Below are 27,224 nucleotides of genomic sequence, written 5' to 3'. Positions count from 1 at the left end.
GAGAAGAGGCCATAACTCACAAGAGGCAAAGCCTCCAATGGGTCATAATGCCTCCCCCTACACTCAACAATAGCAATACATTTATGATAGGAAAGAGTGCCTGAGTAAATTTGATAGGGTATAGGGAAGGTGGAGAACCCACTATAGGCTCAACTGGTAGACATAGTTAACTCCAGATACTGGGCACATGACGTAGAGTCTGCTCAAGAGACAATTTGGAAAGGGGGGTTGCTATGTCCGACAGAGACAAAGTTATAATCAGCAATTGGTGGAGGAATCGAGAGATGGAAGTGGAGCATAAGTCATGTCTTAAGTGCCGAAAGACAATCCATTTACCAACTGTGCTGCCTGTGATGGCCTATTGTGCAATGAATTTGGTATATTTTTTGATGTTTTAGAAAAAAGAATAAACACAGTTTATGAAAACAACAATGGCTATAAATAGCATACTACATCCTGCATGTATGGTTTATGTCATGGAAAGTCGAAAGTACAAATATTGTATTGTAAGGTTGATTACAATCTCTACAATGCAATGAGACATCACATTTATTATAAAAATACATTAAAATCTTCTACAAAATAACTCAAAATAACTTTTTTTAAGATAGTGTATGTATACATTTAGAGCTGATGCATTAAGAGATCTTAGTAAGGCTCTATGATAAAAAATGGGGTGCATCTCAGCTCTTAAAGTCAGACCGACAACAGGAAAGGTGCGGGGATGAATTGAAGGATGGTAAGACTATAGAATGTTTGTTTTCTACCAGTGAGTAATGTTTGGTGAGCTCAAGGCCTGGCTTAATTTACTAGCCTTCCAGGCTGACAGTCCGGAGAAGTGAGTTTGTAGGCCTATTTCATCTTTACTGGGGTAAACTACCTGGCAAACTGACAGCTTAACTGTATATTAGAGCCTTCCAGGCTAGCAATCATTACTTGCTGACATATTCTGATGGTTAGCTGTTTAAGAAGTAGTTTTAAGAGCCATATTCTATCCTCAGTGAATTCTGGGCAGGTGCATGACAGATGGAATGATAGAGTGACGATTCGTGAAGAACGAGACAGAATATGCCACTTTTATCTGGATCTTTTGACACCACGGATGACAACTATCCTTTAAAGGAAGCAGACCTAATCCATATCGTAGAAATTTCATTTTTATTCTGAGTGAAAAATGTTTCTGTAGGTATTCTTGGAGTTTGTGATGTTTGTAAGAGTTGATGACTGCCCACGAATGGAAGCGTTTGCAGAAAGCATTTTTGTCCTCGATAAATACATTTGTGGGATGTTGTGCTGGACCACAGATCCTGCAGGCCAAACAGTTTTAATGAGATTGTTAATAGCTGAAGCCCATGATTTTTCCAAGCCCTGGTAGTGTTCAAGTTTTCCAGCCAAATTTGAAATCTTTGGGAGTTGTTATAAGATTTTTAAATTGCATGCATGAGCTTGATAAATGTGAGTTGTCTGACAATAAGCTGATTTTGAAGTCCACATTCCAACCTGATTTGACTTTGAGACAATTTTGGTGGGAGGCAAAACATTTTCCTGTATAATTGTGCTATTTATTTCAAGGAGCAGGTAATGTCGTTTGTAGGTGCAACAAAGCTATAATTTAGTGCTAGTTCTGGTATGCTTTTCATAATTTTCAGCAATGGATCTTATGAAGGGCAATACATTTTGGAGTGTAACTGTTTAAATGCCTACATAAGAAGGATTGTTTTTGTTTTTTATGAATGCCTTGGCCTCCTGGAAAGTGCCTCGATGACCGAACATGATATCTGGGTATTTGTATGAGCTTGCAATTTTTGTTCTGCTTATTGATGAAACAGGTTCCTTATTATCCATTCCTGAAATTCCTGGAACAGCTGGTCTTTTTTTCCAGGTTTTATAGTTAGCCATGGCTGGCTGTTCTTTTAGCCTTAAGAGTTAAAAAATAACATGCAATGAAGAGATATTATCAGGTTGGATGTTGTGCTTACATTGAAGAAAGATAAGTTAAGCCTTTTGGAAAGAGCTTTATTTTGCTGATAGGGTAATAAGGGAATGCTATTTGGATAGCAACGGCTCAGGATTGTTTTGAGTTTTCCTTTCTGCAAGGAATTAGAAAGTCCTTCCAGGGTTTGTCATGAGTCCATCTTTTTGCTGTTTAGACTGCTTGTTTGTAATCTTTATGTTTTTGGCTTGAGTCCCATGGATTTTTGCCCATGCATCATATTTTCCAGCGGATTATTTTTTTCTTGAGGAGCTCTTTATTAAACTGTCCATTTATTTGAGAACAGGCTTTTTTGAGATGTTATGTTTTGGTGGCTGTTTCTTTCCTACATACTTTGTCAATTTCTCTCACATATAAATCCAATATCTTTATGTGTTCAATGTAATTTATTTCAGGTACCTGTTGGTAATCCACCAGATTCAATCATATGTGTTCGGTTTTGGAAAATAAATAAAGCGCATTCCCTCTCTAGTTTAACCTCTTCAGGTTTTCCAGGGTTGTAAATTCTGTGATTTGACAACATTTTCCCAGGGGGAGGTGGTTGTTTGATATTAGGATTACCTGTGGTTGGTGAACCCTTTTAAAGGGTTTTTCTATTTAAGAATTCTGAACTGCTGAAACAAGTTCTAGAATGACAAGAGTGTAGCAAGGAATAGAATTCTTAGAAACTAAAGAAGGAGTTGGCTTTGCCAGGGAGTCACATGAGTGTCTCCCATTGAACACCTTTGGCCCCAGAGAGTGAAACTCTGCTATCAGACACACCCCTTGCTTGTCTCGTCTATGTGAGGTGTTGACTATAAGGGAATTTGCTGTATCAAATCTTGAATATTTGTTTCAACATCCTTATTAGGGCGATACATCAGGTTATGATTAAAATGACCCCGCAGCAGAAAACAATCTTCTAGTATTCTGTGTGTTCGTAGGGTCGTTTGAAGTTCCCTAAGATTTTCCTTTTAATGTTACCGGGCAGGATTTGTGTATACATATGAAATTATTACAGGGACATATCTGTTTCCTGGGTACCAGTTGTCAATGTGAATGACTTGTAATTATTCATGTTACATAGCAATATGAGTTGTTATTATCATATCAAAATAGTTTATTTCGGGTTTCAATGAGCCCATAAAATATGCAAGCCATAGATAATAACATCATACAAATTTCAGAACATACATAGTACAATTGGAAAAAGTAGTACAACTGCAGAATAGTCTATCCTAGCATATTATGCTGGCTAGATAATGTGCATGTACATCCATAAGTTTTACCTATGCATTACTAATAGCCACTTCCTAAACATTAGTATTAAATAGCCAATATTAAAATTGATAAGATCAGATTCAATATAAAATAGATACTGGACACTGATGGCAATATTAATGGTCGAGAACCCGTCTCTCAAAAGTCAAATGTCCTTAGTACAAACAGATGGGCCAAACAGAGCAAAGAGGTAGATGTTTACAACGGACTATCAAGGCATTTTCTTCTAAGCTAAACCGGGTAAAGGTATCTACTAACATAAAATACAATAAACCCATCAGTATTTGATCGTATTATCCTTCAGGGTGTTAGGTAGCTTCTAACCTCTACAGAGTGGCTTAATCCATTTTGCACAGGGTTAATTTTTGGAGGGACAGAAAAACAAAAGATAAGCAACGTCCTTGCAGTTTGCACCGTACAGGCCACACTCAGATGAATCAACTTGATGGGTATTCACGTTTTTGGTATAATGACCAACCTGGAGATTACCAAATCTAAATTTAACATATAAAGTCCTCGCATGGCCAGGTCTCATTTCATCCAGATATGGTTCAAAGCTGGACTGGGTTTGAACTGGCGAAACAATGATGTCAACGAACCATGTCTACCGATGGAATCATACTGCTCTATCACATATGACCAATATGCTTTTTTAACAGCTAATTTCCCATTACTGGTAATTGCAGCTGGAGTTAACTGGAGTTGCCTCATGGCTATTGCTAAGAGGGTCTTTTTATATGCATAAGCCACTTTATGGATTCAGAATTAGGAATAGTCATGATCGCCGTTAGTTCATTGTAGTGCACGGGCGCCTCCTCCATGTGGGTGGTGGAGCGTCACCCCACTGCTTTCCCGCAGTGAGAGAAGCAGAAACATAAAATGGTAAAAATACCATTTTATGTTTCTGCTTCTTGCACTGTAAGAAAGCTGAAGAAGAGTTTGGTTGGGGGTGGGCGGGTGGGCAGGTTGGGGAGGAGTGGCTAACCCAATGTTGTGGGCACTGACTGTTTGGTCGGCACCTGGGCTGACCAAACCAGTCATGCACACTCTCCCGTTTTCTCCATGTAGGTTGCATGCAGCCTGCAAGGAGAAAACGGACTCCCCACAGACGCCTGTGAGGTCAGTGTCCCAGCCAATCACAATGCTGCCTTTGCAGCGTTGTGATTGGCTTAGGGGAGGAGAGGGAGGCTGCCTGCTTCTGCTTCCTGTGAGCAGAGAGAGGAGACGTGATGCAGGACCGGAGGCAAAGGTAAGTTTTAATTTTTCTTTTCTTTATTAAATTAACCCCACTCCACCCTGTCCCTGCGCTGTCCCCTCCACACGCGACCTCCCTCACACCCCCACCCGTGACTCATGCCGGCCACGACTGTTGTAGTGTGCTTTCAACTGCAGGGTGCCACACAACCACGCCCAAAATAACAGAAGACAAAGATCTGCAATGTCTCCGAACTGCTTAAGGAAAGTTTCCAAAGCTAAAGGGATAATAGGGGTACTCCGAGGTAAATTAAACAATGAACTAAGAAAGGACTTTTCCTTGCTAATCAGTCATTTTTTCCCTACATGCCCCAAGATCTCTTCCATTTACAGAGCCACACCCTGGTTTTTGGCACGATAAATTTTGATTGAGGGTGAAACATTGCTTGGATTCTGCTTTTGTACCTTTTTAATATGGCATGTGCTCCATGTAAAAGAGAAGCTGTGTTTTAACCTTTGAGACACTCAAGAACTAGATTTATCAATTGAGATACCCAAATAGTCAAATTTACCTCCCTTTGAACGGGGATACCTTCCATGATGAAAACACCACTGTAGGATCTGTGAGGATTGAAGCACATATATTTTGTTTTAGTAGTGTTAACTTTAGGGCTTCTTTCACTACAAAAAAGTGTAAATTGATTCAGAAGATTGTGTACACCCATAGGAGTGCACAAGATCAGTAGAGTCTCAAAAGCAAATAAGAGCCTTTGTATAAACTTGCCACATAGTCTAGGAGAATCATGTGTGCAGTCAAGTAACTACTTGAGAACATTGTTGATGTAAAGCGAAAAGGGGGTCAGGGCAAGCACACCGCCCTGATGGACTTCACGTTTGATTTCAATACATTTAGTTAATTCCCCTTTAGGGGCCTATGTCACCTGTGCACATTTGATTCATGTACTCCAATTATTATATGTAGTAGAGATGACTACATCCCCATCTGTTCCAGCACATGCCATAAATTGACCTTAGGTTCCAGGTCAAACGTTGTTTTAAAGTCCACAAATGCTACATATAAACGGTCTTTGGTTAGCTAGAGGTACTTTCACTGCATTAGAGTGAACCTGAAAATGTGGCCAACAGTGCTAATCATCTGTCTCAAACTGGCTTGCAGAGGGGACAGGACACTCTCAACATTAATCCAGTCCTTAATCTTTTTTAAAACCTGAAAGCAAAATCTATTTTGTAAATTATCAATCAAAGTTATAGGATGATCATTTGCGGAATTATTCCTATCCCCTTTTTTTGTGTATAGGGATATTTCCGCACCCATCATGTTTTAGGAATAATTTTACCTTCCAGTATAAGGTTTATGAATATACGCATATTGGCCTTAATATTTTTTATAACTATTGTGATAAAATATTGTATGCAATATATGTTTACTTTGAAAATGAAACTATTTACCAATCTTGAATAAATTAGACTTTTTTTATATAAAACAGTGGTCAGTGCCTAAACAGTACAGTGTGTGATAGTTGAAGGGTAATTTTCTATAGACTTACGTAAAAAAAACATATTCTGGTGTATGATACTGACAGAGTGAGTGAGTGACACAAAAGGGATCCTTTCTTGTTTCAATTGTTAATTTACCCTGTCCCTTTTGGTTAGAAGGGTACCTCTCCCACAGTTGTGATTGGCCAGTTTGGACATTTTCATCATAAATATTTCAGATCTCTGTTCACAGTGTGGGCTATGTGAGTATGTTGTACTAACTCTATCCATCCTAATTATTCTTTGGCCCTTATCTAGAAAGCTTTGAGAATTCTCTAAAAAGTCACTAGCTCTCTGTGCATTTAATCCAGAAGGAAAAAGAGTACTTGGGACTCTAGAAGCCTGCATACAGATATTATACTGTTGCTCTCAGTATAACTGGGGACGAGTCGACTGATGATTGAATCTTCGCAATGGTGCTCTGTATTGACCCGAATGAAAAAAATGCCGAATGGGGGAGCTTGATTGTCCCCTGCAAAACTGGCACTATGATTGAGCTTAGGATGGTTGTTACAGTCACCACTTTGAGGTATCATCGGTGGGGGCCTCCTTGGATCAGACTGCTGCATACAAAGGGCAAAGGGTACTTGATGGTTCATGTTAGAGTTTGAAATGGTGATAGACTCTTGCATAGACCTTAGAGTAGTATTTTATCAGATGATTGACTCCTTAATATGAGAAAACTCATTTTTAAGATAGATAATTAGAGCTTATAGATCCCCTGTTACCAAAGATTCGATGCCCCCTTTTAACGCCGGACCAGTATAAATATCGCCACTATCCTCTGGGCGATTATTGGTGTTTAGATGGTTAACTAAGCTAAGTGGGGCTTGTAAATGAATAGGCTCGGCCAACTGGACACGAGAGGCCCTGCTCTGATTTTGACCGGTTTTGAACACTCAACAGTTTGGCCGGGGACTTGGGTAGATTCAAGAAGTGCTTCATTAGAAATTGCAGTGATCGATTTAGGGCTTTTCCTTTGATCACACATTTTGCCACCTGAAGTAAGATCTTTCCCTACTGCTTTTGTTGCTAAAAGTGGCTGATTTTTTTTTCTTTAACAGATTTGGGAGGTTTAGCAGGCTGTTTATTATCATGCCTGAGCATCCCCTTCACTGTTACAATTACATTGTCCATCTCATTTAGGGTGCAGTTCTCCGCAGAATGTCTTGATGTTTTGGCCCTTTCCCATTGGACACCGGTGCTTCCGCTGCTTTTCACTTCCCTATGATACACTTGTTAACTCAGGACTCTCGTTTTCCGCTTTCGGCCAATAGTCACTCATTGTATGCAATAAAATAATCTCTCTCCCACACTTTGCACAGTTTAAACAGTTAATTGGCAGATATATAAAAATCAGCAAACCGGGAGGTATACTTGAAACAAAAAGCGTGACCCGAGAATGTTGAATGCAGGGCAAAGGAGAGTGGCCCTGCCCTGTCTCCTCCTGGCGTTGACAGGCTCAGGATGGTCTTGCCCTTGGCCCAGGCTTTGCCCGGGCACATCCCACACAGCAGGCTCCATGGAAGTACTATGTAGCACAGCAGGAATGTGGTACATGTGCTGGTGTTTGCAGTGGCCGCCTCCATAGCCCTGAGAGAATTCTGGGACAGGTAGTCCCAATACTTTCGACAGATGGTTTTATCCCAAGCAGCGGGCTTCATGGAAGCTCTATCTAGCGCAGCAGGAATGCGGAACAGGTCCGGGTGGTTGCGGGCTGCCTCCTTAGCCCAAGAGAATTTTGAGACATGTAGTCTAGATAATTTTGCCCAATGATTTTGTCCCATGCAGTGGGCGTTGTGGAAGTGCTATATAGCGCAGCAGTAATGTGGTACAGGTGCTGGTGATTGTGGGGGCCACATTCTTAGCCCCAAGAGAATTCTGGCACAGGTAGTCCTGATGCTGTTGCCCGATTATTTCATCCCATGAAATAGGCTCCATGGAAGTTACATAGTGTGGCAGGAAAGCGGTACAGATGCTGGTGATTGCAGGGGCCACTTCCTTTTTTTTTGTTTAAGAAATTTTTATTTGGTTTTAAAAGGAACATAATACAAAGCCTTACAGTAGTATAAATGGAAATCATAACAATATAAAACATAAGGCATATGAGAAAGGAGAATTGAAAGAGAGAAAAGGGCCAAGGAAAAGAAAAGAAAAGACAGAAAGAGGAAGGAAGGAAAGAGGGAAAGAGAGGGAGAAGGGGCAAACAGGCGAAAGAGATAAGAGGGGATCTAAGATATAAATAAAATGGAAGAGAAAATAGTATATGAAAAGTTAACGAGGGAGGCAATTAGGTGATGTAGAGGAAAGATAGGAAGTAAAGGGAAGCCAAAGAAGATCAGATTTAATTTTTAGGGATACAGAGGAGGAGGAAGCAATAGCAATCCTGTGTTCGTCACATATGAAATTCCACCATGAAACTACAGACAATTTGGAATTATCTTTCCAACAAGACAAAATTACTTTAAAAGCAACAGCAATGAAAAGATCAAGCAAGCGAGTATTAGAAGGTACAATATCGATATCATTTGAAACAGAACCTAGAAACATGGTCAAAAGGATACAAGAGACGAGTAATGAAAAATTTGCATACAAAGATTCCAAACGGAATTCCAAAAGGATAAAACAGGAGAACAGTCATATAAAAGATGTTTAAGTGTACCTATTTCTAAAGAGCATGACCAGCATAATGAAGAGGTTGATGAAGAAAACCTAGAAATACTAACAGGTGTAATAACAGCTCTATGATAAATAAAAAATAATGACTGAGTAATGCGTGCAGAAATTGAAACCTTAAACAATTTGGACCATAAACGATCCCATACATCAACAGATAAGGAAATAGATAAATCAGTTTCCCAGACATTCTCAACAGGTGATTTAGATCTAACAGTAGTATTCGATAACAACATTTTATAAACAAGTGCAGCTTTAGGTTGTTGTACTGAAAATAAAGGATAGAGGGGAGTAGATGGAATAAAAGACGGGAAAGTATCAGGAGCAGAGAGAGTGGACAAGTGAGATAGTAAAGCGGTAGTAATAGTTGTGTATTCTTGAAGACAAGTTAAGGGTAAATGGTACAAAGTGTGCATGTCAGAGAAGGGGAGAAGGGATGAATTAGAAAAAAATTGATGGACAAAAAGAATGTTCTTCTCTTTCCAATGTTTGTAGTTAAAGGATTTACCTAAGCATGGGCGTAAAATCCGTTCCGCTCGCGGATTTTGCGGATTTTCGGCAAATTCGCAATCCGCGAACTTGCCGAAAATTCGTAAAATCCGTGCGAAGCGGATTTTTTGCTTGGTCGCACTTGCCAACTAGAATACTATACAATTTCGCGGGAGTAAACACTTGCGAACACGTAGATGCGGCGGGCAGCGACAATCTCGCAATTGCGAGATTGCAAAATTTGCAATTTCGCACAAGAAATCCACCAGCAGGCAGCATAAACCTTGAAAATTACGATTTTTATCAGAATAACTCCTCAGGTTGACATTTGCCTGCACTTTTTCTTTGCAAGGAGTCCATTTTGGGGGGGGGGGTGGGAGGAAGGAAGTGCCCCACAGTCTCCAACTTCCCGTTCCTGTCCAGCAGGCTCCTCCCAGTGCTTTCTTCATGTGCTGGTCACTTTGATTTGGATCTTGACCTGGAAGGGTTACTTTTTGTGGATGCTGCTGGATATTTGGATTTTTGCAAAACTGAAAGCACTCAGCAAAAGTTCAATCTTATCATCAGTAACCTTTCCCTGTAGTGCTTCCTGAGGGGTCCCTTCAGAGTTCATTTGCCTACTTGCAACTATTCTATGACCCTGCTCTGACCCTCACAGCAGGCTCAGAGAATAGCTACAAGTATACAACAAAGGTTCTGTTAAAAAAAATTACACTGCAACAGAAAGCAATTACAAACAAAACTGAAAGCACTCAGCAGGTGCAAAAGTTCAATCTTATCATTAGTAACCATTCCCTGTAGTGCTTCCTGAGGGGCCCCTTCAGAGTTCAGTTGCCTACTTGCAACTATTTTATGACCCTGCTCTGACCCTCACAGCAGGCTCAGAGAATAGCTACAAGTAGGCCACAAAGGTCCTGTGAAAAAAAATTGCACTGCAACAGAAAGCAAATTACAGATAAGGAAGCAGGTGCCAGCCAGACTGGAAGTTTAAATTCAGTGACACATTAATCAATCCAAATTAATTCATGTCAGTTGAAGCAGGGCAGGTGTGCTTGCTTTTTTTCACCCCCATAATCTACAGTGATAAACCAACCAGAGGGTGGCAGTGATGTACCAGAGGGTGGCATGGGTGTACCAGAGGGTGGCAGTGGTGAAACAGAGGGTGCTGTGAACCTGTGATGATGAACCAGACGTAGAAACAACATAGTCGCGGCTGTTGCGAGCCGACAAGTAAGTTTGCAATTGCGAACTGGTACACAACCCTCGCGAACTGGCAGAAACCCTTGCGAACACAAAAAAAAATCCGCAAATTCGCGAGAGTTCGCGGATTTTGCGTATTGCGAATCCGTAAATACGCAAGTTCGCGGATTGCCAATTCGCAAAATCCGCACATGCTTAGATTTACCCTTATATTTGAGAAATTTGTTATACCACACAATAGAGGACAGGAAACATTGAATGGGTGAAAGGTCTTTAGAGAAAGTGTTATGAAGCAAAGTTTGTGAATACTTAAGAACCGGGTGTTTGGATATGAAGGAACAATTTGACATAAAAACAATGTGTTGGAATGAAAAATCCTTTAATAGTGAACGTTCAAAAGTAACCCAACGGGGTATCGGAGCATTCACAAAGTCATATGCTAAAGAAAAGGATTGTTTAATCAGGAAAGCAGAATGGTAGGTTTTAAAATTAGGGAAACGGACACCCCCTTCGTCCTTAGGTCGAACGCAATACGGGGGTGTTTGTTGTTCCACAAGAATTTAGTGCAAATCGAATTAATACGATTGAAGTATGAATTGGATATTTTTACAGGAAGCATAGAGACAGTATAAAGGACATGAGGAGTTATCATAATTTTAATAGCATCAAGTCTACCCCACCATGACAGGAATAGAGGGGACCATAGATTAAGAAGAGATTGAAGTTTCTGAGTAAGGGAGGCAAATGTGAGTTTGAGTGTGGTAGGGAGCGAGGAGGAAAACCAAATACCCAGGTATTTGATTTTGGAAGGACACCACGTGAAATCAGTAGAACTAAACATGTATTGATAGCAGGCAGAGTTTAACGGGAGAACTTCTGTTTTAGATAAATTGAGTTTGTATCCAGAAATGGAAGAATACAAACGAACTTCATCTAAAAAGGGAGGTAGAGAAGTGACAGGGTGAGCCATATAAACCAAAAATTCGACAGCATAAGCAGAGATTTTTGTGTCAGTAGAGGTAAATTTAAAACCATGAATGTCAGGATTAACTCGGATACGTTCCAAAAAAGGTTCAAGACAAAGAATAAACGACAATGGGGAAATGGGGCAGCCTTGTCTAGTGCCACGAGATAAGGAAAAAAATCTAGAGAATTGGTTATTAACAAAAATACTAGCTCTAGGAGAGGAGTACAAAAGTTTAACCAAAGAAATAAAAGTGGGGCCAAAACCAAACCAGTTAAGCGTGTGAAACATAAATTGCCAGTTAATACGATGAAAGGCTTTTTCAGCATCCAGGGAGAAGGCTGCTAAGGGGTCCTTGAAATTTTTACTGTGAGAAATTATATGACAAAACATACGAGCATTATCAGCTGCAAGTCTACCTTTCACAAAACCAACCTGGTCAGTTTTAATCAAAAGTGGAATAAGAGAATCTAGACGGGAGGCAAGGATTTTAGCAAAGATCTTACAATCATAGTTAATCAGGGAGATAGGGCGATAATTTTTACATTGAGAGTGGTCTTTGTCTGGTTTGGGAATAATAACGATGAGAGCGTCCATGAAGGAGTCAGAGGCCTTAGCATCAGCAATGAATGAATTAAAAAGCTGTAATAATTTTGGGACAAATATGGCATGAAATGAGGAGTAGAACTCAACGGGCAATCCATCTGGTCCTGGGGCTTTTGATTTTTTGAGAGAGTTAATAGCTCGAAGAACTTCTTGAGGTGTAATATCTTTTTCTAATTGAGCAAATTCATCAGGAAGGGATGGAGGTGTGGCAGGAATGCACTACAGGTGCTGGTGATTGCGGGGGCTGCCTCCTAAGCTGGGGAGACTCCTCCACAATGGTGGAAGAGCATTGCCCAACTGTCTCAGAGCCAGCACCTGAAAAATAAAACAATATACTTTCAGTGGGGAGGGGTTGGCCCAGCCTTGGGAGGGGGAGGAGGAGTGCTAGGTGCACTTCTAAGTGCACATGTGTGCATGGCTGGCCATCGCATTCCCGCCAAATACACATGCGCACTTAGGTTTCTCTAACCTGGCTGTATTGAACAGTCTGGCTGGAGAAACAGCCAGACTCCCTGTCCTGAGTAGAGCATCTTTTCAGCACACCCAGGTCAATCCCTGCGCTGCTCTCATAGTATGAGAGCAGCACCAGGATTGCACAAGAAGTCTGTGACTTAGTCCCAGGGTCTGCTGGGACAAGGAAGAACACCGAGGCACAACACTGGAGGCGGATGGCAGCTGCAGGTAAGTTTTCCCATTTTCTAAACTATTAATATTAAACTCCCTCCCCCCTCCGCGTTCCCTCCTCTAGTGCCACCCCGCACACCCTACCTCACCAACCACTTTTTTTGTGGTGGCCGCCAGTGTTCCTTAGCCCCGAGAAAATTCTGGGACAGGTAGTCCCAATGCTTATGCCCAAAGATTTCGTCACTCGCAGTGGGCTTCATGTATGTGCTATATAGCGCAGCCGGAATGCAGTACAGGTGCTGGAGATTGTGTGGTCCACCTCCTTAGCCCCGGGAGAATTCTGGGACAGTTAGTCCTGATACTTTTGCCTGATGATTTTATCGTTAGATTTTGATCTAGTTCAATGAGTATTGCCAATCCACTTTTAGCCCTGCCTTTACCAAGACCACTTTTTGTGTGCTTGTGAAATGTTTCAAAAACAGTAATTTAAATATCCGTCTCACTCCATTTTCGACTAAGATGTTGAACGTTCCGCAGTATTTCAATATGTCATGCCATTTTTCTTGTGGTTTTTTCCCCCCCAAATTATTTAACCAAGACAAGGATGCAAGGGCTATAATATTTGAAGTAAGGTAAAATCATATGGAAAAGGTTCAGAGTATATTAGGAGGATTGTTTACACGTGTAAAGTAAGTGGAACATGCAACCTGTGACCAATGATTTTCTCATGTGAATTTGACAGTACTGTTGTAATAAACTGGAATTTAAACTTAATTATTAATACAGTAGCTCTAAATAACATGAATTAATGTGTCAACTACATGGTCAGAGCCATGGAGCATGTAGATAAATGAGCATACACATGGGTGGGTACTGTGCAACCCTGTGATAACCAGTGTGCAACTGTACATAAATCATGAAACCATATTGATGGCAACATTTAACCCTCTCAACTGTAATTTAGCCATACCTATATCACACTCAGTTACTGTAGGAAATGTCAACATCATCATGTAAAAACAAATGATTTACCAGTTACTAAAATGAGTCAGAATTGAATAACATTGAGTAACAATGTGCAACATTGCATTATATAATTGCTTGGAATTAACTGTTACACCACCTCCAATAATATTGTGTGAACCTGTATCCTCTTGAATATATACTGCATAATGTTTCACTGTGCACAGAGGTGGATTTTGGATGGCTTATGTAGAGCCCTTGTTGACACTATGGACAGGGGACTATTACCTGGGGAAATAGAATGTATCACACTGTGTTGGAAGTGACACAAGACTGGTTCTACAACAAAGGAAATTCAAGGCAACCACCAATGGCTTCCACCAGCAGATAAGCAACAAACTGCCTTCGAAAACACCAGATATGACCCTATTACTATGGGTAGGGTGGGAGTAAGATCACACTTTGCCTAATGGTCCGGCCTCTTTACAACTCAACAAGATCATCCGCGTGCATGTTAGACTTTGCTTAGTGTGGCAGCAATCCTTGCTCAGCTCTGGTGTTGCATGTATATGAATATAATTTTTACATCAAAGCTACCAATTGATCTTTGCCGTGAATATATGTGTACAAGTGTACTCATAAGCTGTCGATCTGTTCATAGTGGGTTTTATCTGCCTCGATGATCCATGTGGGTGAAGGAAACACTGTGATTGCACTGGGTAGCTTAGGCACAGGAATTTGACAAGCTATAAACTCTTCCCGACACTTCATCTGTGAAGAGGAACTGCCATGTTAGGCCGTGTACAATTCATAAGTTCTCCTGTAGGCCGCACGGATGTGTGCACAGTGTACTAGCATGACTCTTGCATTCATTTGAGCATTTAAATATTGTGTGTAACACTCCTCTGGAGTTCTGGGACATACATATTTAGGAGGCACTGTTTCAAAATTACCAGTAATTGCCTGTCTAGAAGTTTGTATATAGAACATAGGTGTCTGGAAACTTTGCCCCTCATTACAAGTCAGGCGGAGTAGAATTACCTCTTGGAATTCCACTCCGCTTGACTCCAGGTGGGTTGATTTTTCCACAACGGGGTCCATGTTTATATTGTTGTTGGGTTGCCTTTACCTCACCTAAGTTAACACAAGGGCAACGAAACGATAAAGTCAGATTTACTAAGCAACGCAAGGCAACCTAGCATAGCCCTGCAGTGCTTGGTAATCTGAAGTTTTGCAAGGCAGTGCAAGTCGCTGCCTTGCATTACTCTTCACCAAGGAGGCGTTTCATAAGTGGAACATAGGTGTTCCCACACACCCACCCATGGATTTTGGTGCATTCCCAGTATTACCATGAGTGGTAGACCAGGGAATGCATCAAATCAAAATGCTACGCCTTCCCCAAGGAGGCATAACGATGAGAAATGTGTTTATTTCTTCTAGTTTTTTCTTCTTTCTATGTAAGTCTCAAAGGTGTCCCTTCCTGCACAAAATCAATCCTGCCTGCAAGGCAGGCACCATTGCACCCTGGCACAGGGGTGCCTGAATTGGCGCTAGGCAGCACATTGTGCACCAGCGCATGGAGAGGACAGGAATGCTCCATATAATGATAAATATGGCACATTCCTGCCCTCTCCGTTTCGCACTGTGCAATGCAGCAAGCTGTGTTGCTGTGTTGTGTTGTGCGACAGTGTGATAAATCTGAGCCCTGATTTTTTTTAATGTGGGAATAACAGACCCAAGTTTATAGGGCGGTAATTCAACACAGTTAACTCCTATCAGGATTTGGCTGCAGCAGCAGCCAGGCCTCATTCCCCATTATTTTTCTATCATGGGTAGCATCCCTTGCTCCTCTGCCAGACAACACCTTCAACTTCCCTCCCTCACACCAGACCCCACCCGTAGGACCTGCACACATTTACCACCTGCAGGTATAAAATGTATGGTTTAAACCCCAAATAATTGATGCATTTCTTTGACTATCTCACTCCTCTACCTCTACCTCTCTAGCTTCTACTAATCATTCTTACTAACCTTTCTCTCTCTAACTCAGCTCTCTGTGTACCCCCATCCCTCACTCCCACCTCCCAATCACTCTCAGCCCACTTTTCCGACACATGCTTAATCAATCAATCATGGTTGGTAAAGCACAACTTCTCACCTGTCAGAATCTTAAGGGGCTTGGGCATAGGGGTGCGGCTCTGTTTAGTGCTGGGGTCATCCGAAGAGCCAGGTCTTGGCAAGCCATACTGAGTTGCCCTCTTCCTGTGAAAGGTGTACTGATCGCTTCAAATAGCGGGTCCATCCTTCACTAATGCATTGTTCACAGTGCAGGCACAAGTTTGCATTTTTTTTTTTTACGTAGGTTTATATAGCGCAAACTCGACTCGAAGTTATCGGGTATCAGAGCGCTTTACATGAGCACCAGTTGCATTACATGAGGACACATTCATTTTTTTTTTGTTAGGCACAGGGAGATTAAGTGATTTGCTCAGAATCACAGGATGTTGGTGTCCTTGTCGAGGCTCGGACCCGAATCTCCAGATTTGAGGTCGAACGTCCTAGCTTTCAGGCTAAATAGTGCATTCAGGTTCAGGTTCAGGTTCAGGTTTTAAAGTCTTTATTTCGATTTTTTTACAAATCATAAAAGACGCAAATGTAACACTAACACCATAATATAAAAATAAGTATGCAAATAAGAATAAAGAACAATTCATAACAAGTTGATAAAACAGGATTAAACTACAATTAATGAATAAAAAAGACCTGAACAAAGAAACCTGAATAATTTTGTATGAGAATAAATAACAGTACATTAAAAAATCAACATTACATTTCAAAAGTTACTGTTCAAAATCATTGTAGACAAATCCTTATTATTGCAAAAAAAGGGAGAGAGAATCAAGGGATGCGAATGATGGAACAAAGTCATAAATAATTATCAGATACATATTCAAACAATTTGTGGCCTTTTGCAAATCACCCTTGTACTTGGAACTAAGTCATGCTGGTTTTTAATCTTAGGAGCCAAGCCCATCCCAGATACTTTGCCAAAGTTACCACAAAAAGTTCTGAGGTGTTGGTCCTGAGCACCCGTATGGCCTCCATTGCTGTTTTGAATGGAAGTTTTTGGAACAAAGGTTTTAACCATTTCTTTCGGGGTGCACAATACCTTGGACAGGCAAAAAGAAAGTGACCTTCAGATTCAATATGACCTGGACAACATGTACAGTAGGGCGATATCCCTGTAGACCGTTTATTTAGAAAGATGTTTAAGGGCAATGCGCCCACTCTAAATTGATGATACAACTTCTTATCTAACGGTCGAGATATAACATCCCAATATGGTTCTCTTAATGGGTCAAGTTTGGATGTAAGAAACCTGCCTGTAAGGTCGTTTCTGTTAGAAAGCAAGACTCTTTTTAGGCGAGATGTTGCCCAGTATAATGACTTGAACTCATCTTTAGATGGGAAAACATTAGATTGCGGGGATGTCCAAAGTTGTTCTAAGCCCATATCTTTAAGGATTGATTTAACAGCAAAGAACCAGGGTATTTTCCCTGAGCCCCTAATAGACCTGACTTCCATCAATTCTTTTGCAAAGAGGGATAAATCTGGGGATGTCCATATCCGCCTCCACAATGCCACTAACCTAAATCTTGCCATCTCATTAATAGGTGGGGAACCAAGGTCCAAACAGAGAGGGACCAAGGGTGTGGACTGTGGGAGGCCCACAAGATTTCGAAGGAATCTACATTGGGTTTTATACAGGTTAAGCAAGTCCATGTGGCCCCACAAATCCGCGCCATACAAGATGGCTGTAGAGATTTTAACATCATAAATCTTAAGGGCCGGTAGGACCCGCTCTGTAATAGATTCCTTCTGCTCTTTAAGGAGACAACCAGTCAACCTAGCAAGTTTAAGATGTTGCATATTAATCTGATCTTTCCATCTTAAACGGCTATCAAGGGTAACCCCTAAATAGGTCATGGTGTCGACCTGTTCAAGGTTTACTCCATTCAACTTTACTGAACTTCGGACTGAATGGTTTTTTGTAAAAACCATAAATTTTGTTTTCCCCACATTTACTACCAAATTATTGATGGCACAGTACTCCTCAAAGCGGTCGAGAGCCCGCTGGAGTCCGCTACGTGTTTTTGAGAGGATTAAGGTGTCATCTGCGAAGATGAGTAAAGGGAACCTCATCCCCGCCAGCATTGGTGCATCGGTGGGGGTGTCCATGAAAAATTTAACAACTTGGTCCATAAAAAGGAGGAAGAGGGTAGGGGCCAGGACGCACCCCTGGCGGACACCTCGAGTTACGGGGAATGTTTCCGTCACTTGTCCCTGACCCCCCCACCTCACCCTCGCAAAGTTGTCCTCATGGAATCTTACAATGAGGTCCAATAGTTCTAGTGGGCACCCCAGATTTTTCAATACACCCCATAGCCTGTCCCTAGGCACTAGGTCGAAGGCGGACTTCAGATGGATGAATGCAGCATAGATGGTGCCACCCCCCAACCACACCTCCTTCCAATAGATCAGGCAGAATCTGAAAACCTGATCTATGGTGCTCATTCCCGATCTGAAGCCCGCCTGCATAGGTGACAGAATATTCTCAGTTTCCATCCAGCCCTGGACCCGTCCCAGGACCATGCGTGCCACTATCTTTTGAATTGAATCGATCAAACTGATAGGGCGGTAATTGCCCGGAATGGTTTTATCACCCTTTTTATAAATTGGGACAATTTCGGCCCCTTTCCAAGATTTCGGGACTGTAGCTCCAAGGGCCAAAGTGTTAGCTATCCTGGTAATATACGGGAGCCACAAAGTGGGATTAGATTTAAATAGATCAGCCGGAATCAGATCCATACCAGGGGCTTTGCCTCGGAGAGTAAATGCCAGTGCCAACTCCACCTCAGCAACTGTAAAGGTGAGATTTTCACCTTGTGGGGTCGGCAGAAGTGCTTTGCCCAAGGGATTTACAGCCTCATCATCACCAGCTTTAAATTGGACCGAATAGAATGAGATCCAATCCTCAATGGGCACATTATTTCCCGGGGTAGAAGAGTCTGCGTTTTTACCCCATTTGACCAAGTCCCAAAACCTTTTCTGGTTGTTAGTGGACGATGCCTCCAAGAGGTCAGTCCAAAACTCATCCTCCCACTCCCGTTTGGCTTTACTAAGGGTTTTTTTGTAATGGAGCCTTGCAGCTCTCACTCCAGCCATATCCCGAGATTTAATGGCTGATATGAGAGCCGCATGAGCCCCCCTACATTCCTTGTTGTACCATTTTTGGGACAAAGGATTAGGTTTAATTGTAGCACTCCCACATGGCTTGGATAGGAGAGTTTTTAAATGATCAAAACAATTAATATGGACACCCATCACATTATTAGCTAATCCAACATCCATCCCCAACAAATCTATTTGCAACATTTCATTAAACGCCTCCTCCACCACAACATTAATATTGTCTAATAAGCACTCATCTTCCATAACCCGTGACCACTTCAATCTTCTCCTGTCATTGGTTAGTTGGGCGTCCCCTGTATAGGTGGCAGATGGCTCCTCGTGTCTATTTAGACCCGGTATCTTCAGCGATAGAGAAAGTGGATTGTGGTCGCTTTCCGGGCGCTCCAATACTACCATGTCTATTAGCAGAGACCAATGTTCCATGTTCAGTAAGATATAGTCAATACGGCTCTGCCTCTGCCCGTTGTCAAAAGTACAATTTCCCTTCATATCCGAGGCAGAGCGGCCATTACATGCACGGAACCCATTTTGTAAACAAAAAGCCATCCAGGAAACTGCAGCCTCTGTTGCTTTGGCCCTCTTCTCCACTTGTAAATCCGGGATGCCCCATACCGGATCATCTGCCATAGTCCAGGTATCTCCCATATCTAGCACAGGTTCTATGGTGCAATTTAGGTCGCCAGCAAGAATGGTAGTAATGCCTCTGTCCATTTTCATAACCATATGATCAACAAGGTTCAACAGGGGTGGGCTTCGACCGCCAGGCAGACCTCTAGCATAGATATTAACAATGTTCATGATTTGCTTGTTTCCTTTGTTGATTATGATGGAGAGGAGATCCTGACTCTCCACCGGGAATTCCGTTGGATAAAAACCCAAGGATTGTTTCACCCAAATCAACAGGCCACCAGCGGCCCGCCCTTTGCCTCCTTTGATTGCGGGTTTGAAGAAATTAATATACCCCAACTTATGAACAGGCTCCGTTGACCATGTTTCCTACAACAGGATAATATCATAATTGTCCATAAAGTTCAACCAATCAGTGGACACAAGACGCGCCTTAATTCCCGCTATGTTCCAGGACAAAATTTTCAAATGATCTTTCAGGTTGCCTGGCAACATAGGGTATGAGGGCTGTACAGGTCCATGAGACACCCCTGTATCATCGTTAACCACAAGATGCTTAACAAGATCTACTGGGACTATGATTTTGTCCTCGGTCAAAAGCCCCTGAGTAGCTACATATGATAAGGAGCTAATTAACAAAGGCATTTGGCCTCCTTCCCCATCTACTCGGTTGGTGATTTGAATTGGGCAAACCATATTTTGGTCAATGGGCTCTTGGGCTACAACACTACCAATCAGAGACTCACTAGACGAAGCATTGAGTCAATCTATAGCTTCAAGCCCAGAAAGGGGACCAAAATGATTGAAAAGGAAGGGGCGCTGGCAGTCAAGTGGGGTTAATGCCAGGGGATGTCTTGCAGCAGGACCTTTACGAAATAGGGGATAAGACTGAAAGGGTATTTGCCTGCGCGGGTAAAAATAGGATAAAGCTAATGTTTGTACATCCCCCTGCCTAGCATACCTGGGTTCTCGTTTGATAGCATCTACCACCCATGAATCTTTGAACGAGATAAGTATACAATCACCTTCTAAATCTTTCCCCTCCGGCCCCACCCAGTCCACTCTCCTCACATATAGTATTTCCGTGGGGGTAGAGGGGGGTAACGGGCGATTTTTGTTCAACCAAAAAGTGACTTTATTGCGAAGGTCACTATAAGATTCCCTTGCACCCTGTTTTAATGGTGCTACACCTGTCAAAACAATGGTGTGTAGGGCTGCTTCAGGTGGTAAATCAACACTGGGAGTATTTGGTCTTTTACGCCCCCCCTCCCTGTGGGTAGTAGAGACGGTACGTGGGGCTCTTGAGGTACAGGGGGGTGGAAGATTTAAGTTAGGTTGTGTGGGTGGTCCCATTGTTTGACGCCCACCAGTATTTTGTTTAGGCACTGGTTTCAATTGGGGCTTTGGTACCTGAGTGTGAGTGCTAGCTCCAATTTTAGAAGAGGTAATAAGGGTAGTATTAATTTCTTGGCCCCTATTATGTATGGCGCTATTTGTTCCTGTGGTTTTATTAGGGAAATTATTACCCTTTTCCATATAGTTGTTACTGTTAACCTTACTGGATGCCTTACTGGGTGCTGATGTATTAGTAATAGCGCCCGTATTATTTGGACCAAGTAATGTTTGAAGCATCGTATGGTTTGAATGGATCAAATCCTCCATGCTATCAATTTTAGAGGTCATTAACCTAGTCCGCTCCAGGACTGGTAAGAGTAATGTTTTAATCATGGCCTCCATTTTTACCAGCAAAACCTCATCACTATTAAGGCACGTGGGGCAAGCACTTGAGGAGCCTAAAGGAAGAAGGGAAGGGCATAACATATTGTTAGACACAGAGGGTAATAGTGAGTTTAAGTGAGACTCAGACCCCTGGCCCCCTGCATCTTGGGCTTTATTTACTTTTCTGGTTTTTAAGTCTCTTTCCCCAGAAAATCTAGGATCCCGTTTTCTCTTTTTCGTTTTGGGAGAGGGATTGGATATAGGGGGATTAACATTTTCAGCAGGGTTGGACATGTTAGACTGATTGAGGAGAGGAGATCCAGAAAACTGGCTAAAGTCCTGCTCCTCGCTACTCATAGAATCATTATCCTCCTCCCCATCCCCCTGACTGTCTTGGGAAGCATTTATACTATTCCTTTCGTCCTTAGTTATATCCCTTGTTGGGCTGCCCCCAATATTTTCTAAGTGGACTATAGCGTCTGTAAAAGTGGTATGAACACAATTGAAGGCAGCATGGGGCGCAGAGGGTGCAGGAGAGATAGATGTAGCTAAAGCCCCCAGTGAGGATCGCCTTCCACTAATTAGGTCTAATGACAATCTTTTCTCAACCATGGCGATTTCCTTTTCCAGAATACCAGTGGCCCGTGTAATGAAAGCGTCGAGGGGACCAGAAACAACGCCACTGGTGGTTTTAATTTGAACAGTACGTTCCTTCCCTGATCTTAATGGCATTTTCTATGGTCTTCCTAGCGTCCAAGGGGGGTGGGCCTAGGCCGTCCTCTGCCGTACTCGAACGGCCTCAAACGGCCCGCTCTTAGCCCAGTCTTGTCCCGGGCTGCGTCCCGCACTGCGGGAGAAATGCCCCCAATTATAGGGAGCTTGCAGGGCGGTGGGCGGGCCAGCAGGGAGAGCGGACCGGATGTTACCAACGGTCTGTCAGGGACTCCTGGGAATTGGAGTCCCTGTCACGCTCGCAGCCCTGCAGCCCTCCGCCGACGGTCTCACAAGCTGCTCCTCCTCGGTGGCAAACGAAGCGGCACCCGCGGAGCGGGTGCGGCGAGGCGTGGGTGAAGCCCGTGAAGTCTGTGTCCAGGTGAGCGCGACCCAGCTAAGCGCTTCAGTGGAGTTTAGGCAATGAAAATAGTGCATTCACTATAATAAGGCACACTATCCTGGTCTGCACCAAGCACACCCAGCTAAGGGTGCGGGCAATGCATTCCGAGGCTCTTAATGAGCGGTCCGATTGCTGACAATATATGGAAGCCAGGGAGGTCGTACCTAGCAACTCGACTAGCTACAGAATTACATGCTCTGTTAAGTAATTTACTTCCAAATTTTAAGTATTGAAGCACTTAGACGACCACAAAATTAAATGGCTTGAACATGTTTAGACTTGTGATTTTAATACTTAAGTGGAACACTGTTGAAGCTACAAACTAGTGTCCGCTGCTCCCAGCTTGAGAGATGCTGCCCTACCCTTTTCCCAGCTACCTCAGGTATCCCGTCCATCTCTCCAAGTTTAAGGCCTTCGACATAAAGTTGTCTTTCAAAAAAGACCATAAACGTTTCGACTGCAAGAAATGGAAACACTGTTTCATTTTAGAAAGCCTTCTAGATCTCCCATAACAGCAAGTGAGCATCATTCCCAAAACGTATCTTTGTCTGTCCCAGCATGCATCCCAGAATATGATTGATACTACTAGAATCAGGTGCAACAGCAGGCGTTTTGTGGCTACTCTTTGATAGTCTGTGTAGCATGCCACAAACAAAATTTAAAATGAAAAATACAATTCACTGCACTCAATTTAAATTGGTGTAATGAAACACAAAGCAGAAATATACGTCATTTGGCTGTGCCAGGAACTCATATACGGCAATACACTTGCATACTTTGTTTTTTACGGAGCAGTTTAAAGGACGGTGCACCAGGAAACGAGTTTCTGAAGCAATAAAAAAACTGAAAATGACTTCTTTGTACAGACTCAGATAAAGAATTAAAATCCGCTGTATTGCTCTTGTACTTTGTTAAAAACCCAAATCAGCTAAAGGGTCACAAGGGATAGGGAACAACGTTGCAATGAAAAAAAACGAGGAGACTCAGTCTAATCTAAAGCAGTTAGTTAGCAGAGACAAATCGGGCCTCTCATTGGCAAGAGTAGTGCAGTCCTGTGGTGGGAGGGGAGTGATGGACGACTGTCTGTGCTCCTGTCACATTAGTAACCACAGCCTGTGCTGCTCCCAGTGGACCCCGCGGGATACAATGGCAGGGCCTTTTACATTAATTGATGTTAACCCCAGCCAATGATAAACAAGCTTTGATGTCTACAAAAAGGCGTGTTGACGCACTCTACGAATACTGTGTAACAAAATATTTCGCAGGCAGTTGCTTTTTTGGTGGAGTAAAAACATTACTCAACCGGGCACCAGGCTGCTGAAGTTTTGGGGGCAAAGTGATGTCAAGCTGCCCAATTAGGTTTATGAATTGCGGAAGGACCATCCATTAGGAAGTGAAGAGGGGATTCCGGGCCCCTCCGCGCGGCCGTCGGCGTTCGGCGCTGTGCGCGTGCTCCATCATACGGGTCATTAGAGCTTGTTGGATGGGGGTGAGACGCAGGTCCTCTGCTGAGGGAAGTCATATGTTAGCTGTCACCTCGCTGCCAGTGGCTTGCGCCTCGCAGGTCTCCGGGAGATTGCAAACCCCAGAGCTGGGAGCTATTAAGCAAAGGCTATTTGAGCGGATTTAGGTTACGAAGAATCGCAGGAGGCGCCACGCAGACATGAACGAACCACAGCGGTGTGGGCGAAGAGCACAGTTTTTATTCAAGCTGTGTCTTTCACATTTCACAGATTTATGATAATGTGAGCCGAGCGGCCTGTTCCACATTTGCTCCAAAAAATCGTTTTGAAAACAGAGGCCTTAAGCAAGTGTTCAGGGTGAATGGGTTGCCAAAAGGCTGCAAAACTTGCCCCAAGGGTGCACGCTTAAGAGCAAATAAACTGTCAGAATCAATTTCTATCTTTTTTTGGGCATTAACACGGTGATCTTCAGTGAAAAGAGTAAGAACATTGAATTTCAAGATTTATTTAGGTTTCTGAAGGAACGTCTAAAATGTCCTCGAAGTGCCCTGTGGATGAAAAGTATCATTCTAATGAAGAAGAACATTTCATGCGAGGTAGTAGTGTGTTCTGTGAGAGACAAGGTTGCACATTTAGAGTACTGAGGCCAGGCCTCATTGCATAAAATGCCCAGTTGGTGCAAAGATTTACAGCAGTGCTACTTAGCATCATATTACAGACTGAAAGTGTGTGCTTTTTTCTGCATTTTTGGCATGGCCAATTCGGTTTTCAGGCTTCAAGGATCCATTAGACCTCATCACGTAGTGAAATCTATGTGTGGAGGTCTTCACATGCCTAGATTTCAACCTATGCCTGGGCAGAAATCTTTGCCTGCGCCTGGCTGGTGTTCACATTTTCAATTCAAAATATCCACCCAGTAGTAAGATTACAAGTCTCCCCTCCAGGGACAGTTGTCAAGTCTATGCTCCAGAGATGCGGTCAACTAAGTGATGGGTGCATGCAAGCAGGCAGTGCAAGTGTCCAGTAATAAAAAATAAAGTCAATTACCTTGTCTACTGCACATCCAACATCGTTCTCAGTCCCTTTTCTCTCAACTTCGCGGGCTCCAGTCTCCAGGAAATTCCACTAACCAATCCTGGCCTTAGTCTCACCATCATGAGAGCAGCGCCAGGATTGGATGAAGCATCCAGGATGGATGCTGCTTCAGGCCCTTTAGGCCTGTGCTTGGTATCCACCCAACTGTCTCAGACAGCTGAGTGGAGAGCTGCAAAGTACGCATGTCACTTTGGCAGGCTCGAAAGAACCGGCCAAACTGACATGAGTACTTTGGAGGGTCCATCGTGCTCCTCCAGTCCTCTATGCTGCCAATCGGCAGCAGAGGAGAATACACCCCATTTATCCTGGCTGGAGGCTGCTACATGCTAAACGGGAAAAATAAAATGGCAATGAAATCATTTCATTGCCATTTTATTCTTCACTTTTAGCGCCGCTGCAGCGGGCAGGAGGCAACGCCCACTCGCTGTCACGAAGAAACCGCCACTGGTCACCCCAACCGAGGAGGTGTAGACTCTTTTGACTGACTTGACAAATGTAGCGTTACAGCTAGTAACATTATGACTGGATTTCAGACATACACCTACAGTCAGAGATCTCCACAACTGAGGTAGCGATCTCTTCCTCTGCTATGAAAATCTCTGAATGGAAAAGTATAGAGAAACAGCATTCATCTTACCTAAAACCCACACTCCTGACAAATATTAGCTCTGCAAGTGTATAAATGCAGACCATCCTAGGCTCTCTCCCCTTCACCTTGGTCTGCTTTACTTTGCGGACACCATAAAGCACCTTCAACATGCAGGATCAGCCCACCCTACTCAGGAAGAAGAGGGACTGCACGGAGGAGACAGACGTTGTAGTGAACTTTGATGTTGATAACCATGTGGAACTACATGGTCTGCCTCCATGCAACCTGAGTAGAGCTGGTAATTCCCTCCATGTGGCAGGAGGTGAAAGACTTTGTCAATAAATTGGGGACGAAAGAGACCACAGGGGAACCTTAAAAAGTGTCAGGCTGAGAATATGCCGGTTAAAGAGAAGATTTCCAGAATACAAGGAGCAAAGCTCTTTCTGATTGCAGACCTGGTCTCCATATTATCCTCTTTGATGAATATGTACTCTCTGGCAAGCACTTTCACCTACTACCTGGTATGTCTGTTACTGGGAATCTCATCATCAAGGGGGTAAACCCAGAGCACCTCTATCTTTTCAATACATTACACTTCCACCTCATGTCACATTGTTCTTTCCACTCATCAAGGCACACAGCTCACATATGACACTTAAATACAACTTTACCACCCCCTTTAGTGTGTAATTGGTTATACTAATTTTCAATAACCTGAACTTTCTTTCATTCAGTCCCCATATCAAGTGCAGTGGTAATAACAGCTATAGTAGAAGTAGTTTGTTCCTGCTGTGTCAAGGTGACAACCAGGCCCAAGTCTAAATGCCACTCAGCTAACAATATCACAACCACACTTTTGCAACATGTATGTTTTTTGTTGTACCTCAACATTGTTGTTCAAGTGTGGATGTTAAGATGTGTGAATGAACTCCTGTATATATTTCTCATTGTCTGTACAGTGTATTAAGGTGAGTGGAAAATACAATTGTGAGTGAATGACGGATGTATTTGTAAGATGTTAATAAAAGAAGGAGAGATACATATCTATATGGATGCTGTTAGAAATTGGGTTATTTGGACAAAACAAGGGAACCCAGGGCGCAATATGCTAAGGACCTTGGGTAGGTACCTATTATTACAAACAGTGGTCCTTAGACAGGAGGGAGAATGATAAGGAAATAAATATAGACTAAATAGAACTATATTTTTTTAGAAATGTCCAGCCAGACAGTTTAATATCTTGATAAGAAGTAATCGCAAAAAGATAAAACACAGTGTGTGATGGAAGTAGGACACCAGCCGATGTCCGACTTACCCACTGGGGGGACACAAACAGAACACAAAGGTAGTTAGGCAAAATATGGTCATCTGAATATCAAAAATCATAAGCATTGGTTATTACTAGTCCACCCAAAGACTGAGTTTGAAGTCCTTCATAGCGATGGGTTTTCCCTAGCAATGAAACCGAAGCAGCTTCTTGTCACTTTTTTAATTTTAAATTAATTTGCTGTTTACACTCTTAACGACCTACCTCATCACAATATTACGACTCTCTATTTTGACCTTTGCGCTTGTTACTCTTCTAGACGGAGTGTCCTCCACTAGTAGGCCGACCCGAGCAGCTGGAGGTGCTATTGAATCTTTGGTGCTGGGCGCGGTTACTACTGACCTTTTATATTGAATTTACTGACCTTTATCATTGTGTTTTTTATAATGTATGTTTCTATACCCGAGGTTTGACAATCTATAATTAGCCGGTATAGCAGCAAGAGGTCAGTCTCCTTATGTGCTACGTGCACCCTACCGGAACTACCTCATTTGATCTCTTGCATTGGAAT

Source organism: Lissotriton helveticus, chromosome 8 (assembly GCF_964261635.1).
Source record: "Lissotriton helveticus chromosome 8, aLisHel1.1, whole genome shotgun sequence".
In the NCBI taxonomy this organism is placed as follows: Eukaryota; Metazoa; Chordata; class Amphibia; order Caudata; family Salamandridae; genus Lissotriton; species Lissotriton helveticus.
Note: the sequence above shows the minus strand (reverse complement) of the source record.